At 42.8% G+C, this 20,006-nt stretch overlaps 1 protein-coding gene and 1 long non-coding RNA gene across 2 annotated transcripts in view; one reads left to right on the top strand and one right to left on the bottom strand.

Moving 5' to 3' along the window:
- The window catches only part of LOC119464250 (tyrosine-protein phosphatase 10D-like), a 189,460-nt gene that overhangs the window by 140,854 nt on the left and 28,600 nt on the right, over positions 1-20,006 (bottom strand).
- Positions 8,570-19,475, top strand: LOC125940091 (uncharacterized). Its single transcript, XR_007463330.1, has 4 exons — positions 8,570-9,020; positions 10,395-10,507; positions 14,380-14,436; positions 19,055-19,475. It is a non-coding gene; the product is annotated as an uncharacterized LOC125940091 (long non-coding RNA).

The following is a 20,006-nucleotide window of genomic DNA, read 5'->3' as shown; positions in this document are numbered from 1 at the left end:
AAAGTGATTAAAAAAAAGAAAAAGAAAGAAATAAAAGTTACTTATCACATGTCGGCAAGTTACCTTCGCCGAAACTTGCACGTTTTTACCGCAACTGGCTGCCGCAATTCCCGCATATTTAGACCAGGAACAGGCAATCCATATAGTCAATCTATACGTACAGGCAATTCTTGCAGCCTGTCCTTCAGACAATAGTGCGACAGTTACTTGAGTTGTCTGTGAATGTCAATTGCGCCTACAAGTCTATACAGCAAGGAAACCGAGATCCTTCGGCGGTGCTGGGTTAATTTTACGTCGACTGAGGGCAATTACGGCCTCCGTCTGCTCCCCATAATTCGCGCGGCTACACACACACACACACACAGATAAGTGGCCCTATGTGCGCATGCGCAGCTGCGCGCAACCGCTCGGTCTATAACGACCGCGCCGTCATGCGTGTCTCGAAGGTTGGTGAACGCGCTGATCCACTTTGCTTTCTCGAGACCTACACCGTGCTCGAGACACAGCGCCGTAAAGAGGTTAAACAAATAAACGTAAAAAAACAAGGACACCTCGGCGAAGAACGCCGCGCCTGTCACGTGAGCAGCGCGCATAGATAAACTGCCTGCTGCATACGATTATGGGCGTTCACCCCGCAGCTAGGGAACGAGCGTAGATTTCTCGAGCCTCTTGATTTCGAAGAGGTTGCGACAGAAAGATTTCTCGCGTGCGTAATGTTTTCTACAAAAATTACCAGAAGAAAATGTACCACTATAACGTATATTCCTTACGGAAGTGTCATATATAGACTGATATGAAAAAGTCCGTATATGGAAATATTAAAAATTGGGCAGATATGGCCATTGTGACTTCTATTTGCCATATAAGACCGTATCTGCGCAATCTTTCTTACATCCATATATTGGAGATCTATCCATACGTGGGATATATATAAGCGGTCATATTATGACTCATATTTGCCATATATGGCTATATCTGGCCAATTTTTAATATGCCAATATAGGAGCCTCTTATATATGTGGTCATACCTGTGAAATGCTATATGGCTAAGCATCGGGCCCCCGTTAAATCAATATCTGTTTCGCTTACGTATGGCAGTACAGCCAGCGTAGGAAAGGTGGTTAGTACATGCGTAGATTTGCGTAAACTTCGTCCTTCTGGTTTAAAACAACTTTTGATCGTTTTGGATAAAATACTGCTTTATAATTGTCAACATTTCGCAGTGATTGTATGCGTGTGCGAATTCAGAGTCTATACTTGCGCTCTGCGTTTGTAAAGATATGATTATAATTAGGAATTTAGTCTAATAAAGGTGGATAAACAGCAATGAATCAAACCAAAAGAACGTCTGAAGCCATAAGCATGAATAATAAACAACTACCATAATAAACGATCGTAGTGCCAGTGTTGCGCTAGTAAACTTCCCAGAGAGGAGGGGGTGGCAGGCGCCGCCATCTTACTATAAGAATCTCAGCCCTTGATATTCTTTGTCTGATTAGCAATCAATTAATTATTAAAATTTCACTATACTTTAATCACTTAAATACACACACAACCGAAATATTAAGTTGACCTGTATTAGTGACTTAATACGCTCCTGTAACGAACACTTACCGTGTATGTGCGGCGTTCAGGCAGAAAAGTGTTACGTTTGGTTGTCTACACCCCCGACTGCAAAAGTTTTCTAAACGCGAGATTAGGGGAGAAAGAGAAAAAAAAAAAAAAAAAAAGATACAAAGGATATGACGGAAGTTGTGAAGTGAAAATAAAACTATCGCTATTTTTTATTGTATAACTTCGGACACATTGTTCCTCTTTGTTTGTTGTTGCTTCTTCCATGTCTATCTTTGTGTTATTTGGAGCTAATATTATTTTGTGACATTTGTGTTCGCTCATGCGTTGTTCTTTCCACGTTTGACTAATCCCACTGTGTAGCATTTTTTGTTGTATTGAACACCCCCTATGTAATACCCTCCCGCGCGAGGGCCTTTAGGGGTATTTTGAATAAATAAATAAATATCTCTCCCCATACGACCCTTCCTTGAAGCCACCCGGCTGACTGGAGAAGTAGCCAGGAAATGCAATTTTTTTTTGTTCGTAATTTCCGTGCCGCAAAAACTTTTGCCAGCAACGGGTATGATATCTTAACGAGTAAAATAAGCGTTTACGCTGCACAATTACACATGCTGCTCAAAAGCAAACAGCACAACACATAGAGGAAATGGCTCGAACAAATAATTAGCGCAACTGCCCATCATAGCTGACCGAATATCACAATTCGATAGAGTGGCGATCACTTTGAAGGGATCCCTTCGATGGAGTGGTTCTCGAGAACCACCCCATCATCGGTTTCTGCAGATTTCATCCATTAAAGCTGCAAACTTCGATAGAAATTATCCAAGAAACGGCGCTACAAAGGTATGTATTACCACAAAATCTCTCACCGACCAGTCACGTGACTTCGGGTCGTGAAATCTGTTAGAAAGGGGGGCGTCAACTCAAGTCAGCAAACTGCAGAATGCCAAGTGGAGAATCAACAGGAAAGGAGGGGCGGGGGGGGGGGGGGAGAGAGAAAACGGGAAGACAGTAACTGGATATTTGATGAAGTTCCTTTCCGAAACCGCAGTCGTAAGCACGACGTTAAACGACCAGAACTGTGGCTGCGTCTTAAGTGAGAGTAACGGCAGTTTTCGTACAAGAAAACGCACTCCTTCCGCCATCATGTTTCTGTCTGACGAGCGGCTCGCGAGGCGTCGATGGCTGAAAAGTTCGAGAGTTAATGAAGACAGGTCGGCCACCGGAAAGAAATAACGATAAATAAATAATAAAGTGCCTGCGGACTCTCGTGCAGAAAGCAATTTTAACCCGAAAAATACAAAAAAAAGAGAGAAAACTACTCAAAACTAATTATATCGCTCCCCACGGCACTCTCAAAAGGGTCAAAAAGAAAGAAATTGCGCTTCGGTGCGAGTCTTTCCGGGGTTTTGAAATGTTATTGAATCTTTAACTGCTCTTTCTTTAAAGAAACAATGAAACACACGTATGAAACATACGTAAACTCCAAACGATCGACAGATGTTCAGTGGTTCTCTCGAACCGCGGCTCGATACGTGGTGGCAGATAGAGAACAGCGGTGCACTTCAGTTATGGGGTTTTTAATGATACGTACACACGCACGGGTCTATGCGTCTGTGGGTCTCGGAAGCGCATTCAATCCTTTATTAAGTTAGCCAAGTATCATCAAGAAATGAGATACGCCGAAACAAAAATGAAGATTCGCTCGGCGGAAATTCTGAGAAAGTATGATAGCAAGGAAGCACGTATACTAATGCCACACCTGCGTGTTGGAATGCGTGTGTGTTGGAATGCGAGCCATGCGTGTTGGAAGAGACCCACCTGTTTAACGGCAAAATTGGTCACAAATTGTAGTGTCCGAGCTCCTTCTACCGGATATACCACCAACTGAACACTTAAAAAAAAAAAAGAGAAATAAAACCGATTCTTGTTTGCGGTCAGCATACGAACTCCCGAATTTTAAGTTCCTAAAGCCAGGTTTTCTAACCACGCCGGAGCACGGCTGTTCCATTGAAATGACCAACTAGTCGAAGCGTGTTATGAACCTTGACCCAGTGGGCCGATTAAATCTTTCTCTCTCTCTCTCTAAGAAAAAAAGAAGAATAAGAAAAAGTAAATAAACATTAACACAAATAAGTCAAAAGAAAGTGAAAGGCCGTGCTCGACACATTCCGGCCTGTCCTCTCATCAAGCATAACTAAAGGCCAAGCCCGCGGCTCCACCGGCGCCTGCCAAAAAAAAAAAAAAAAAAAAAAAAAAGTAAACAAAAAAAAACAAGAAAACAAAAGGATTTTAGGACGGAAAAGTGGGCGAGCGGGCGGGCTTTCACGGCCAGAATTTGGGAGGGAAGGGGGGTGTTTTGCCACCTATGCACCGCCTGCCCCCTCCCCCCTTACCCGGTTCCGGAGAGCCTGTTGATACTGCAAATTGGCGAGATGCACGGTTGAAGCAATGGAAACGATTAACTTGCATACTAACCGTGAAGTTACGATAATGTTACCGTCCTAAGCTGTAATAAATGTAAAAGGAAAAACAAAATGCCATTTTCGGCACCCCATGGCCACCCCCGCGATTATTTTGTTTCACTTTCACTTCATTACCTCAAAGGCCCTTTAGGGTGGCACACATAGCATGGAGGGGGGGGGTCAGGTTACAAGAGTGAAAGTATATTACAGGCTGTTGACTTCGTTACAGTTTGTGTGATGTGAGATAACTGGTTCCATGAAGGCAGGCGAACTGGTGCTATCCGCGACATCATAGCAAGGATCGTTGCAGTCTGGCCTGTCCGGCGCGGTGTCTATAGTCGGCTTGTCGGGCTGAAAACCGGCCGTCGGGTTCTTTATTGCTGAATGAAAATAAGCTTCACTCGAACGAAAGCTGTAGCAGGTCTGACCGAGAGAACATCGTGCCGATCGAGTTCAGTCGGCCCACCTGCAAGACGCATGTAAATGTGGCCGGATCAGTTCGGGTCAGCGTTACTTCCGACTCGCCCCGCTCGCATGCGCGTTCATGTAAAAGGAAGCTTATGGCCCATTTCCTGTGTAAATTCAGCCTGCACGATAATACTCGACTAAGGTGACTTCATGTCGATACAGAAAGGACGATGACCTCTGGATTGACCGTCGCGATTTTTTTCCCTCCGGAACAGAAGCCCCCTGAGCCTCCGAACAGACGCGCTGAGCCGTGACACTACGGCTAGCGCAGGACACGCAAGGTAGCGCTCTTTTCACGGCAGCTCTAGAGTTACTGTATATGCTCCATACTGTGTATGCTCCCTACGGGAGCAGGGACCATATACAGTAACTCTAGGCAGCTCAGCTCTTCAAACGCGGGGCATGACATTTTCCCCGTGCTGGAGGTTTAAGCCAATGAAACGCGTGTCGAATTGAACCGAGTTGGCTTAGGGGACTAGGCTAGCCCGTCAAACCTCTGCCGTGCCCCAAACATTCCTGTTTCCTGAGAGACGGGGTTTTTCAATAAAGCACAGTTGTTAGTCCAGTCGTCGTGTGTGCCACGTCTCTTCTCTGTCCTTCGTCTTTTGACTGGTTTTTACTATTCAGTATTCCCAAACATTCGTTTTGCTTTCTCGGTATACGCATTACCCCTCCTGAATCACAACCCGTGAAGGCGTTGGTAGAAGATGTCGTTTTTTTTTTTTTTCTCTTGGAATTTGGTGCTTTCTGGGACACCGAGTGCTTTCACAAAGATTGTTTTTCTTCTTTTTCTAAGCAAATATTTTTAGTGAAACCTCCTTCACTCTGACAACCGTGGCTTATGCTGATGCTGTATGCTGCCGCTGACAGCACTCGTATAACGAATAGCCCTCGTATAACGAACAGCCCTCCTATGTAGCCCCGTCTGTACTACACCTATACACATGCGCCGGCGGCCAGCTCTGTCCTCTATACTGAATTGCGAGTGAAACTGCAAATGGTTCGAAAACAACGTCAGCGCAACAAAAAGTAAAAGGACGGCGATGGAGGAGAGAGTACCGGGAAACTATTTACGTATACACAACAGAGCGACCATAGGTAACAAAGATAGCGAGTGTGAAGATCGGGAAACAGGATATGTTTATTTGATAGTTAAGTGGGTCATGAAATGTCCGACCTGCTGGCATCGACATTACCGAGACGTCAACAGTAAAATTTACTGCCATCGCGTGTCAGTAAGGCTAAGTATGACGATGTGGATTATGTGAAAAAAAAAAGAAATAATTGAAAAAAAAAAGAATTTGTCAACAAAAATGCAGAGCTCGTTTTATGTGGCTGCGTTAGCATGTAACGGAGCTCGCCAATGTAGTATCAAGACTCTTCTGTGCATCGAAATCAAAACTTGTTCATGGAAAGACGTATTACAGTAAAACTGCGGATTCAGGGCGCATTCACGCATGTCACTACTTGTTCTAGATTAAGAAAATCTTAACTTTGACTTTTCGTGAGAGAGAGAATTAAAGAAGTCGAAAATGTCACATCGGTGCTCATTCATGAGTATTACAACTATTAATTTAGCTGCTCTTAGTTGTGGTACATGTCCGATCGCATGCATACTGGTAAAACAGCGTTCCGCGACTCGGGTCATGTGCTGGTACAGTGTTTCCCATACATGTAGTGACGTGTACTTCGCGCAGTAACTTTCTTAACGTCACGGAATATCATGAATGGCATTTTAGGTATGAATGACACGACGCAAGTCATGAATGAGTTCGTTACGAACGAGTCGCAACTAAAGCCCAGCTTCCGAGTAGCCTCTGCCTTCTCATTCGCTTAATCACTTGACCGGAAATCGGAAGTGCAAGTTTCGGGGAGCGCCGAGACGACCGTGTTCGGTTGACCGCACTGGAAGAAGCAAGCGCTCAGAGATGCGTTTTGATGGGCGTTTGTTCCGTAGGGCTGAAACCATCTCTACGTTGTTCGGGTACTACCCGTAGCTTGAGCAATACTGCGGGCTTTTAGGTGCGCGACAGACAAAACAGCGTCGACCTTGTGGTTGTTGTTGTAGGCTCGGAGCCCAGGAGTTCGAGACGCACTGGCGTCGCAGCTGACGCAGCCGTTCTCGGTGGTTTCTCGTTACTTACGCCAGCTCTGGTGTTTGCGCGTACTCGGAGAAGCGAAAGTGGTCCTCCGCGATGAAGCGTGTTTCTTTTGCGCGTTACAATGGTCAGGCAACGTTTTCCTTTTCTTTCCTTTACGTTTTCTTTCCTTTTTTTTTTTTTCTTTTTTTGCTAGAAGCAGCACGAAAACCAAAATATAAAAGAAAGATAGTCTTGTGAATGCAATCACGAGTATTTGCTTCCGAATTCAACCGAGTCGTAGAGACAGTAAGGTAACAAAGAGTTTACTCTAGAAAGGTATACGATTTGGCGCGTCGGTTGATTTACTGATTTGGATGAAATTGGAAACCCTCGCAACTAGTTTGTCGCCGGCTTCTCCACAGAGAATAAATTGTGCGGCGATGAAAGAATGATACCTATGATAATATGTTCCGCACTTTGTGCGATTGTATAGAAGTCAACTAATCAATGAAAGTCAAATTAATAGTTTCAGTGACGCCATCACACATTTAAACGAAGAATAAAATCGTTGCTGTTTGTCTTCTTCATGCATTTGAAATTACTGAAAGTGGTTTGATGAAATTAAAGATAAAAATGCCACAGGTCACCTCGGCTTACTCGAGGTACATGGCCCCACAAAAAAATTAGCTAATGTCTCTAGCAACCATACAGCTGTCTTATTATGATTTACTAGAGCCTTTATATATAAGACCTTCGAACTTACAGACGTAGGCTTTTAGTGTACCAACGCCCGCTGTCTCACGACACGCAACCCGTTTGAACGTCTATGGAGCACGATTAGGCTGAAGGAAGTAGACACGTTAATAGATTTTGTCATTCGACGTTGTCGGTCATTTACACAGTTAGAAGAACAGGCCGATGAGAAGGCAATGCAGCCTACTAATTTTATACAGGTTAGGTTAAGTATACTATACATATCCAAAAGAACAAGCCAATAGTGCATATGAACAAACTAAATGAAGAGTAGCCGGCGCCGTCTTCGCGATTAAGCATCTCCCAAACCAGATACTTTTTTTTTTCCTTAAAGAAAGAAAGGAAAGGGGGGGGGGGGGGGGGGGGGCGGAGGCGCGTAGAGCAGAGCAACATAGTTACCGCCCGCTGGCATAAAAAGTTAAGTTAAATTAGTCTAGCACCGCCGTTGCATTGCAAATGAATGTGTCATTGCAAAACTTCTGCAGTGGAGGAGGCCACAGCTCCCATTCCCGAAAAATAATTCAAAACGAAAATCATAATTTACAAAAGGCACGGAAACACGAACACGTGCAACGCCCACCGACAGAACTCCCACGTATATATAGCCTGCCTGCAGTGTTGCGTCACTAGCGCACGAAATTTCGACGTCAGAGAGCAACTTGACAGCATACGAGATGAGGGGATCAATAAAGCAGCCGACGCGTTGCAGACAGTTACTCGAAACTCGAACCCCCTCGAGGGTTCGAGTTTTAGGGTCGCGCATTTTCCCACGCAGGGACTGAATTCCGGTGCTTCTCGGGAAATGTCTTTTAATAGGAATCGCAGACTACCGTAATTGCGCTGGTGTAACTAGACTTAATTGTATAGGCTACGCACGTCTCCATGGAAGGGCACTTGTAAAGACAGACTCTGCGACGCAGGATGACAACACTCCGAAAATAACTTGCAAATGCGTTCTCGGTCTCCTACCGCGTCTCAAATTGGTTCCTCGCACTGCGCGACTTCATAGGGGAGAGAGAGAAAATGACGCAGAGTTAAGTAGGAAAGGTTACTCAGAGGTAGTTCCGGTTGGATATTCTGCAATGGGGAATGGCCAAAGTTCAGCGGGGTTTATTTCCGGAGGAGTTGTGAATGAACACACTGTAAAAAATTTCCGTAATTTTACAGCAAAAACCTACGTAAAATTTACGTAGACCATTCTGTTTTATGAAAAACGGCGGGATTCTACGTAAAAAAGACGGACGTGAGCTCCGTTTGTGAAAAACGGCGGGATTCTACGTAAAAAAGACGGACGTGAGCTCCGTTTTTGAAATACGGAGAGCCGTCCGTAATTTCATGAGGAGGGCAACTGAACATGTTACTAGTGAAAAATGAACACGCAAAGAATATAACGAAAAGACACTGTCTACTCTCACTGCCAGTTACATATATCACCATAGATAACGCTGTTTGAACATTATTCGCGTGCGAGCATAGTAAACACACAAAAAGAAGCAGGTAGGGTTTGAGCGGTGGCGCTGCTTACCACCCCTTCGTCGCGCCTACACGCTGCGTTGGATTCCTCCAGCACAAACAACTGTACGAGTACTCGCTAATGGCGGACGGTGGAGGTGGTGTTCCTGTCGCATTTGTGATTTCACACTAAATAGGAAGGAATCGGCGCTGGATTGTTACACAAGTAAGTGATTTAAGTGTCCTTTTTTCGTTGTTGGTGCACGTCGCGCGTGCGAAATGCTCCGCGATGGCCGGTGATGGGCTCAATTGCGTTGTGTGTGCACGCTCTTTTACGAGATTCCTTGGCCATGAGGATTGACAAAGCGACATTGCGAGTCTGTGATAAAGGGGTGTTTCATTTGTTGTGTTGAATGCATACTCACTACAACTGAGACGTGTAGGCAATATTAGCGGCGTTAACGCCTCTAGTAGCTCCTTTGTCGTCTAATGTGGCCGCTGGTTTAAGGACGTTAGCATTCCAGTTAGTACTGTGTTGTGCTGTGTGCTCGGCGTTCCAAAATTAAGTGAAGGCGTTGTACCCGTTAGTATCTCTCTCGACGCGGTGCAACGTTATGTTACCAATATTCGGTGACGCATTGCATCACAGTGAAATTTTTAGCCATTATTATAAGCTTCGGACGCAGTGCCTTGGCTGGGCGTGCATAATCGCAGTGTTCACGCCCGGGATTGGAAGATTGCTCATGTATGAAGACCTCATTGAGCATGTTCGATGTGCATGCCCCTTCATTACAATCAAATGACGGTGGAGCGTGCTTACTGCCATAACCTTGTGCCACCTGCAGTGGTAGGGAACACGGGTGTCACACGGTGCCCTGTCGTTTGTTGTAGAGCCCGAGCAATCGTGCACGATCGCAATTGAAAGTTGTCCGCGTGATACCCGTTAAGAGTCATTGCAAAGGAAACGGATTATTTTCTACCTGGCAATCTGTATTCGTTTTTTTTTTTTGACAGCTACCAGGCTGACGATTAACGTTCTGACGCAGTACGTCAGCATATCACGTATTCTGGGAGGGAGGATTGCCGCTTAAGTTCTGCCCATATGCGGCCGTAATTGTAAAACAAATGCATGCGAAAAGTAATTTTTAACTTAACCTTGACATAGAATAGTGGTGGCCAAACGTGCATTACGGACGTTCCAAAGTTATATATATTCCTAACAAGTGTAAAAACAAACCAAACTATATGTCAACACTGATGTTGAAGGGAGGTTCACACTTACTGTCTCGAGTTGCATAGCCTAATTTTCAGCTTACACGCATCACTGCAATAATTCTAAAATGCGTGCATGTGTTGCAAGTTATGCAGGGCAAAATTTTTGTCAGCTCATTTTTCTAATAGAAAGTGCTTCATAAAGTTTTTTTTGCAAAAAGTTAAACGAGGCCATTAGCACTTTATAAAATACTGTGAGCTATCTCACAGCAATAAGAGTAACTCAGTGACGAGCTTATATGCAATAGTGTAATTGTATATAAAGATGTTTGTGCTTTGCTTTGGATGACCGGTCAGAAAGTAACTGATATCAGTATTTCATTTGCAGCTGTTGCACCAGTGAAGGATGTCTGTGTGCCGCCTTGCATTCAGTTTCTCAGTCATGGGGGCCTGCTTGCAACACCAGTGGCAAAGCAGTCTTGCATTGTGCTATTTGTTCTGGTAAGCTGTGCCATTCTATCGTATATCAGTCATGCATATGCAGTCCTTATGGACATTGATTGCAAATGTTGGTTGAATGACAATGCCTATACAAGTATAATAATTGTTGCAGATGCATCCAAAAGATAAATGATGTTTTGTTCTTCCTGGGGCAACCAATTGGTTCAGCATGAGGACGTCAACTTGAAAGTGGGATTGTTTCATACTTGTCTCGGTTGCACATGAGTTGTGTTCAAAAAACGCTAATAGCACCAGATTTCGGGATATGAGGCAACAAATAAAACATGCACCAATAAAAATTCTTCGTTTAGTTTGCCTCTATGAGTATGCAAAAACACTTGCATACTGACCTCTAACACTGTCATGCATGGGCTCCATGGTAACTAAGTGTAGCCACAGTTAAGCTCACTGTTAGCCACTGCTCAGCTTACTATAATAGGTGAAGATGCCTCGACGGATTTGCATGTGACATTGGAAGGTATCATAACAAGCTAAAATATAGCTTCAGCACACAGCTGTGTCACGTGGTCAGATGACCAAAATATATGAATATTTTGAAGGGAATGAACAGCACTACTGCCAGAATGAAGTGAAGGTGAAGGGCACAGCAACACATTCCCTTTATCCTGTCTATGGCACCATTCAGTTCCTTCCTATACATGCACCAACCAGCCCAGTTCAGAACGCTCTAGCAGTTCATCTGAAATACCTTAATTTGTCTAGAAGATTAAGTGTATACACACTAGTGTATACACTGTGGGGGCTATTCTGCGAGTTTTGTATGTTTTGAACATGTGCCATGAGGATTCTTCATTGCTCAAAACTTGATATACAACTGCACAAAGCAGCATCAATAGCTACGTTGTTTCCCCATCTTGTGTCGAGGGTCTGTTCGTGTTTCCTAAGATAGTCCTTGTGTCGTCGTCCTGTTTGTCCTACATAATTGCTGCTGCAGGGCAGTAGGATGTTGTAAACAGCACCAACTGCACTTCCTATGATCTCCAGCACATACTTCTTGATGCAAACTTCTCGTCTTGACCTGGTCCGGTTGACATTTTCGTACCTGACCAGTTTGTTGGCCCTGAAAATAAAAAGGTAGTTCCAACTCTCCCTAGCAATTTGCTTGAATTGACAGCTTCCTTTGTATTGTATAGCAGTGATAGGCCTTGGCTTCCTTGAAGTACTCCGACTGAAGACTTCACCTATGTTCAGCTCCGTTAAATGCTTCTTGGCAACGCATGGCGAAAGGCAGTGCGAACACACTGTTAAAAGCAACCATACTTGGGTCTTGAAGCTCCCCTCCACTTCGTGGTAGTGCCCTTGTGTTCCTGTAGCAACAACACGCTTCAGTGTTCAAGTGAGCTAATAGGAAAGGCCAAGACACTTTTGAGTGTGGGGCATAGATCCAGCACGATGCTCACCACAGAAAACCTTCAAGCCAGATATTGGAGCTTGCCTTCCAGCAGTTTTACTTCCATGAGCACACCTGGCACTGTGGAGGAGACATTAAAAAATGGCTGAACTTCTTGAGTAGCCTTGCTTGGCAACTTCTCACAGACAAAAACACTGTCAGGTAACCGTAAAACACTAGCTATTGTGGGCACCAGTGTAGTAAAGTTATTTTGCTTCATTGGCAACTTTCTCCTCTATATTAGGTGAAGTAAGGCTACTAAATGGGTAGAGTGATTTTCTTCCTGTCTTCTCTGCAGTGCTAGATGAGTTCACGTACGGGGAAAAACTACCACTAGACAGTGATCTTTCATTTCTGGACCGCAGGGTTTTCTTTGGTTAGTGTTATGTATGCTGGAGCTATGCCCAATGTTTGGAGGAGGGTATTCTGCCTTCCGCATCGGCACACTCTTTCGCTGTGAAGCTCATCACAGGAACACCAAAAGGCGTCCTCAAGAAATCGAGGCATCACCAAGTGGAGGAGAGCTTCTGAACCCATGTCTAACATTTCCTTAAAGTGTGGTGGCCACTGTTATATCATATTCACAAGGTCAGTCATAGTGTCAAAGAGACTGTTGGGAAAGCTGGAACTTTCCTTTTATTTTTCACGTCGAGCAATCTGGGTACATTGTGCGAAAAGGGTGACTCGGACCGAGCCTTGACGCAAAGTGTAGCAAAAGGCAGAACAGCAGTTCAACTGTGCGGTTGTTGTTTACATTATCCCGCTATCCAGCAGCTGCAACTACGCAGGACAACAAGCCTAGTATATATATGTTTGTCTGTAAACAAAATTCTTTGCCTGCATTCATGTTGTCTAGCCTTCTCCCGTCTTTTCGTGCTGTCCCCAAGTAATCGCATAGGTACACTCTTACATAACTTGCAATTATAAGATTCATGCTTGGGAATATAATTGGAAACTGTGCCATATGGATGACATAATTCATTACACATGGTGTTAAAGTGGCTGTGCAGTCTGGGTAGGGGCTTCAAATCTGCTTGTTATAGCAATTCATAAGTTGCTTCCAAAACTTGAGATACAAAGATTCAAGCTATGTCTGTGAAAACAGTGCATCATGTTACAAGGAACTGTTAGAACACTCATGGGAAATAGCTCGGTATTGCGAGAGGTTGTAGAAACTTGCTTCAACTTGCTTTCTACAGAATCTTTAAAGATGCTTTTTTAACTCCCGCATCTGTCGTGTTGTCTCATCACAAAACTGTAAACAAATATGAGTATTATGCCTTGAGTTTCAGTAAAGATTACATGAATATGATTAATCCTTTCCGACGCTATGCACACAATTCAATACACCAAGATAGTGCATTAATAGCAATGGCATTGATTAAAGTAAGGATATTTAAAATGTGTCCCGTACATCTTCAAACTCTTCTAATTGAAATAGTGCTGCATGTTTGAATTACACAGGCAAATTGTTTTAGTAAAGGAAGTATGAAGGTAGATGGTTGGGTACTTTGCTTGGTGTATGTAATTGTATGTATGTCACTTCTTTCATCGTTTTTCACAGTGTGTTGCACCAGTCATAATTTTCGAATGGCTGGATAGGTGCTATTCAAGCCTGGTAGACATGAAATAGTTGATGTTTGCAAATCTGATGTACTTGCACTGAGTTTTTGCATGGAGTGCACATTCCATAAACTTGACAAACTCACTAAAGAACTGAAAACTCCTAATCTATTGTACTTCTGTAAGCATTTTATGAATATGAAGATGTAAGAAATGCGGTGAATCTAAGTTTTGAATCAACACAACTAATTGGCATGTGAAAGGGTTAAGGAAAGAGGCTCCTTGAAACAATTTCTCGAAACATCGCAACATACCACCTGAGGGTCTCCAACCTTAACCTCTTACTACTGTTTTGCAAATCACAATATTGACTGAATGCAATATTTTTCTGACCAGTCTCTCATGTAATGTAAAGAAAGTTAACACGCCTAGTCTTACATGAAGATAAATTCGAAATCATTTATTTATAGCACTCACTTAGCAGCAGTTCTGAACTTTTCTTTATCAGTATAGTACTTGTGATTCACCTTTGTATTGCCGAGTACAGGTAGAGATATGGTTAGTTGTTTACTAGAAAGGATCACGAATTTTCCACCTTCTGATTGTAGCTTAGACCGTCACTTGTACTTCACAAGGAGTGGACTGTGGTAGCTAGGAAATATAGTTTTCCTGAGAATTTCCATGCATGCAATTTTGATTCTGTCTGCTGGCATGTTTGTATTACAGCATGAATTTCATAGATTAGAGGCTCCATGAAGGTACATTCTGTCGTTGAATGTCTATGAGATGGTTAAGCAGGTTGACTGTATCTAGTTACAACTCCTCATGTCCTGTGGCAGTTACGTTTGTGTGGTTTGGTGCTGTCAGTGTAAGCTTAACATTTCTTTCCTTCTCCCAGGAAGTACACAAGCATTGAGGAGCCATTTGACCTGCCACTACACTGATACGGTATTTGGTAGGTTCTATTACAGGTTTTCTTTCGTGTAGTAGTACCTGCTATAATTCTGTATAACGTGTTCAGACCTTTAGTCAGCAGGCTGCTTGACAACAGGTGTTTACAAATGAATAACTAACAAGATTTTCAAGGTCATTAGTGATGCAATCGTTGCACACTGCTGCATTTTTCTGCAAATTAATTGATGAGCCATCCAGCAAGTGCTGCTCTCCTGCCTTAATGCACAAACCTTCAAATACTGTTAACCCTATATCACAAGTGTACAGCAAATGGAGATGACTGTTCACAGCGACAAGTTCATAATGTTTACTTACATGCAAAAGGGAGTCAAACGTCAGGTACACATTTGAAGTTTTCCAAAACAAGTTCATCATCATAGTGCATAAATGAAGAAGTAACTTAGCGCAATAAAAATACACAGGCACAAGAAAGGGAGACAAAGACAAGCGCTTGGTGACTCAGAAGTGTGTGACATATATGTTCCAACCAATTATTATTTTCTAAATTTTCTTCTACTGATCCAGGATTCCTGTGACTACTTGCCTTAGGTAACATACTCTGTTGCCTTCTTGCCCTAGAAAACATAACTAGTGCCTTCTTGCAGCCCTTTAAACTGGCAACATCTTCACCACCGACAGTAGAGCATGTTCAGATAAATTCAACTAGACATGCCTGGTGACCACTTAATTTTGGTGAACAAATTTTATTTTGTGCCCGAGCCTGATGACAATGAAATCAATGATATCTTCTATTTTGTTGTAGCGCAAGCTGAACGACAAGGACAACAGAAAGGCAAATTTGACGCACAGCCAGCGTTAACGTTCAACAACAGATTCGTTTCCAGTTCTCATCACTATATATACCCTGAAAACGTCATACAACACGTGTAAAAGCTCGGTAAACATGAACTAAAAAAAACGGGAACCACACGCATGCAGTTTTTTAGCCACATAGATTGACAGACATGTAGACGTTTAACGCGAACAAAGATCGCATCATCTTCCACCTGCTTCTACTCATGATAACTGTTTTTTTTAATCTAGGTTTGCGCTTGCATCTTCGGCAATGAAGGGCAAGAAAACCATCAGCAGCTAGGTATTTACTTTGTTATTGTGTTCTCGTAGCCTGTCATTTATACATCTACCAGTTTGACCAATGTAGGACCGTCCACACTCAAAGGAATGTCGTATAAAACACACGTGACGCAATCAATGAATTTGTTTTTATGTTCATTTTCGCATGCAGTATCCGCAATTCTTTCTGGCTTTGTCTTCCTACACAGGCTCTCCAATTTATTAGGAGCTGAAAAAACTATGTTGATATCAGACCTTCCAACAATCTTTATTCTGTGGGAGAAACTATGTATGTAGGGGATGACAGCAACCTTTCTTTTCTTCATGTCGGTGTTTGTACCATTCACTTGGCTCGGTTAACCAGCGCCGCTTAAACGTGAGACTTGCCATCTGAAGCTATTGTGCATTAGGTGCCGGCATGGCTTCTTGAGCGCTTCACTGAAACACACCTTCATGATTCCCCCTCTTCAAGTTTTGTATGCACGGAATGAAATGGTAAAAGTGGCTTACTTGCCCTAGGTTCTTAACCCCAGCAGGTTTTGTTATCGGTGAGCACAAAATTAATGTGAAGGAATCCAAACTTCCCGTCACATGGCTATCCTGCACCTAATGCACGATTGCTTCGAACGGCAAGTCTCACGTTTAAGCGGCTTTGTTTACCCGAGCCACGTGCTCATGTCAGTCGCAGCAGACTGCTTAAAAAGGCACAGCAAAAGGTTCTGAGCAGGTATATGGTACAAGTACCGATATAAAGAAAAGGATTGCTGCCATGCCCTACATACATAGTTTCTCCCACAGATTAAAGATTGCTGGAAGGAGTGATATCAATGTTGTTTTTTCGACGCCTACTAAATTAATGAGCCTGTGTGGGAAGTCAAGGCCAGAAAGAATTTTGGATACTGCATGCGAGAAGGAACATAAAAGCAAATTCATTGATTATATCGCGTGTGTTGTATACCGCATTCCTCTAGAGTGTGGAGGGTCCTACATTGGCCAAACTGTTAGATGTATGACAGGCTATGAGAACACAATAACAAATTAAATACCCTGGCTGCTGACGGTTTTCTTGCCCTTCATTGCCAAAGATAAGTGCAAACCTAGATTCAAAAAAGCAGTCATCATGAATAGAAGCAGGTGCAAGATAATGCGCTGAACTATAGACACTAGAAACATATCAACATTTGGTGACGCATGCATCAGTAAGCCTTCAATTTCATTATCCTCGAAAGAGCTTGATTATCTTTGTTCGCGTTAAACGTGTACATGTGTCAATCTGTGTGGCTAAAAAAACTGCATGCGTGTGGATCCTGGTTTTCTTTAGTTCATGTTTACCGTGCCTTCACACGTGTTGTTTGACGTTTTGAGGGTATATATAGTGACGAGAACAGGAAATAAATCTGATGTTGGAAGTTAACACTGTGTGCATGTCAAATGTGCCTTTCTGTTGTACCTGTTGTTCAGCCTTGCGCTGCAATAAAATAAAAGATGCCATACAAACAAGCCCCTATAGCTACCCTCATTGTTAGTTTCGCCAGAAAAAGAATTGTCTTTGAAAATAAAATATAGAAGCACCTGTTCAGTTGGAAGCATTTTTTTCTGGATTCTGCCAAATCCGTATTTTGATTAATCCCAAAGAAAAAGTGTTGTGGCTATGGCTCTAAGAATATTTTCGCACAGACTGCAGGCAAATAGCATGAATTCCAACCAATTACCACGGAGTATCCCTGCTACGATATAAAGTAAAACTTTGAAAACACATCATTGCACATGTTTTAAGTTCAGAGTGTTTTTCTCTGAATCTATTAACAGCACGGAATTTGGCCATCCTGTTGCCATTGAAGTCGCAGACATTTGGGCAAATAGCTCTGCCCTCGTTGACTCTCAAAATCCACGAGAAGCGCTCATATTTGGACATTGCTTTAGTTTGAGCTTTACTTTAAAATTTCTTTAGGAGAGGCGGAATTCCCAAATTAAGCACGTCACCCAAGTAATGCTGTCTGGAACGACATGTTGCATTATTTGTTTGGTTCTGGGGTTGCCAGTCAAGGAATAGACAGAATAAACGGTACTGCCTGTAGCTGCCACATATGGGGTCCATGTGTACTTGTTGCAGGTTCATTTACGTCGCGAAAGTGCTACAGGTTACTTCGAAAAGCACAAACTGACAAAACGGCAAATTTTGGGGGGAACACAGCGACTTATGTGGATTGACCTTGGGTGGTGTGTCTATAATTATAACTTTTTAAGGGGGTGGAGATAGTATGTTGACGCACTGACGACCATAACTTTCAATTATCATTGCTTAAGTAAAAAGTATATTGCACATTGATACTTTCATGACAAAAACCAACCAAATCTGAAAGAGGCTGAAAGGCACACATGTTGTATTGCAAGGCATGCTTTCTTCATATTGTTGCTAATTTATAAGCTGGTCATCTGGACAGTACCTCTGGCTTGGTTGTTTTGCATCGGAATTGTACAACATGAGTGGTTTGAGCTCGTTTTAAGAGTGCTTCATTGTTTTGGGAAAACAGTGGAATCTGCAAGGTTTTCTATTAGAGCAGTGAAAGTTGAAAGCCATGGTCCGCAGTATGGTGGGGGTCGTGGTAGCTCTACCTACGTGCAGAAAATGTAATCTCTGACTGTCAATGTGCACGTGAGAGTTTTGCCTGTTCCAAGTGAGCCATCAAATAACTTGGGTAGATTTCATCTGAAGTTTTTCATGTTATAAGGCTAGGAACATATACCAACAAGGCAGAGTATGACATTTTTTTTAGAGCACTGGTAGTTACATTTGTGACTTGGAAATCATTTATTGTTGATGTATGTGACTAAAAATGGTGATGATGGTGGTACAGTAAACCTTGTTACAAGAGGCACCCAAGGGACTCGGGAAACATGTCTCTTGTAACCAAGGTCTCTTGTAACCAAAATTCTAAACACACTGAGGAGTCGGACTAGACCACTTTATTATACATGAGCACCAAAGTGTGTTTAAACTCATCTTTGATGCGAACAGAGCTCTCATGGAAACATGGCTATGGCTCCGGAGTTTGATTACCGGCATACAAAGCGACCAGCACCGTATACGCTGTGACAGAAATCCAACTCAATGGTACTCTGTCAAAGAGTCGGTGTGGGAGCGCGACGATTATAGAAGCATAATGGCAGAAAATTCAGTGAAATTGGTAGTCTCAACCATGTGAGGAATGACAGCCGGCTGCGGAACGAAACAAAATAGAGCCAAGGGAGTGAAAATTGCAGCGCATACCGGTTAGTACGACGTTAGCCGCATTACGTGAGCGTGTCTGGGTTGTGTCTCTTATAAATAGTGAAGAATTTGCTCTAGGGACATAAAAAAAGTTGTCCTTAGTAACCGAGTGTCTCTTGTAACCATGTCTCTTGTATGCAATGTTGTTAACATGGCGAACATAGGAAAACCAACCAAACCATTTTGAAATGTCTCTCTAACCGAGTGTCTCTTGTAACGAGATTTTACTACTAATAAAGAGTCTTAATTGATTGTTTTTTTTTTTCCTTTTCAGGCAAAGGCAGGAGGCATCTGCAAGCCACCAATCATTCCGATTCTCAACCAATCCTTCTAGTCAGCCCATTTCTAGTGTCTTATCTTGCAAGTTTTTTTCAGTAAAGCATAATAAACACGCAGTTTCGTTCAGATTCAGGTGGCTTGTTGCTTTTTGGGCACGAATTTGTATGTATGCTTTGTACACGTCATGTACAGAACTCAAATGCAACATGGCAACACTGACACGAAGATGAAGCGGTGTAGAAGACAGTTACACAAGGAGGAAACGTGCACACACAGCATGTTCAGTGTGGTGTATGCCCACTTATGTGCATTGATTTCTGCCCCATTTCAAGCTATATCTGATGTGAGTTAGCCATGTTGTAATGTACAACTTGGTATAACTTATTTCAATAAAACAAACAATTTTCTCATTTGCTGGTGATATACACCCGCATCATCATTTACAAAACAAATTTTGCACCTGTTGATACGAAGCAAGATAAAGCTGAACAAGTTCGTACGGATTCATGGTACAGGCACGCAAGCATAGAAGACATGGACACAAGAACAAAAAAAAAGGTGTTTCTGTCTTCCTTTCTGTTCTTTTTGTGTGTTTTATGTGCATAACTTTCCTCACTACGGTCTGTCCGTTTTTAATTAGGAAAGTACGGTGCTCAATTTACAGAATTTCCGTTCTACGGAGCTCACCGTTTTGTATTTGGAAAATACAGACAATTCCGTGATCACAACTACGGAAATAACCATTTTTCATTCGACGGAAATCACCGTTTTCCATTCGACGGAAATCACCGTTTTCCATTTGACGGAACTCTCCGTTTTCCATTCAACGGAAAAAAATTTTACAGACTATCCGTTTGACGGAAACGCTGTTTTTCATTTACGGAAAAGTGTCCGGCAACGTTTTACCTTCAACTTTCACCGTAAACTGAAGAAATTTTTTTACAGTG

Source organism: Dermacentor silvarum, chromosome 9, assembly GCF_013339745.2.
Source record: "Dermacentor silvarum isolate Dsil-2018 chromosome 9, BIME_Dsil_1.4, whole genome shotgun sequence".
Taxonomy (NCBI): Eukaryota; Metazoa; Arthropoda; class Arachnida; order Ixodida; family Ixodidae; genus Dermacentor; species Dermacentor silvarum.
The sequence above is the reverse complement of the archived record's forward strand: the minus strand, read 5'-3'. Positions and strand labels throughout refer to the sequence as shown.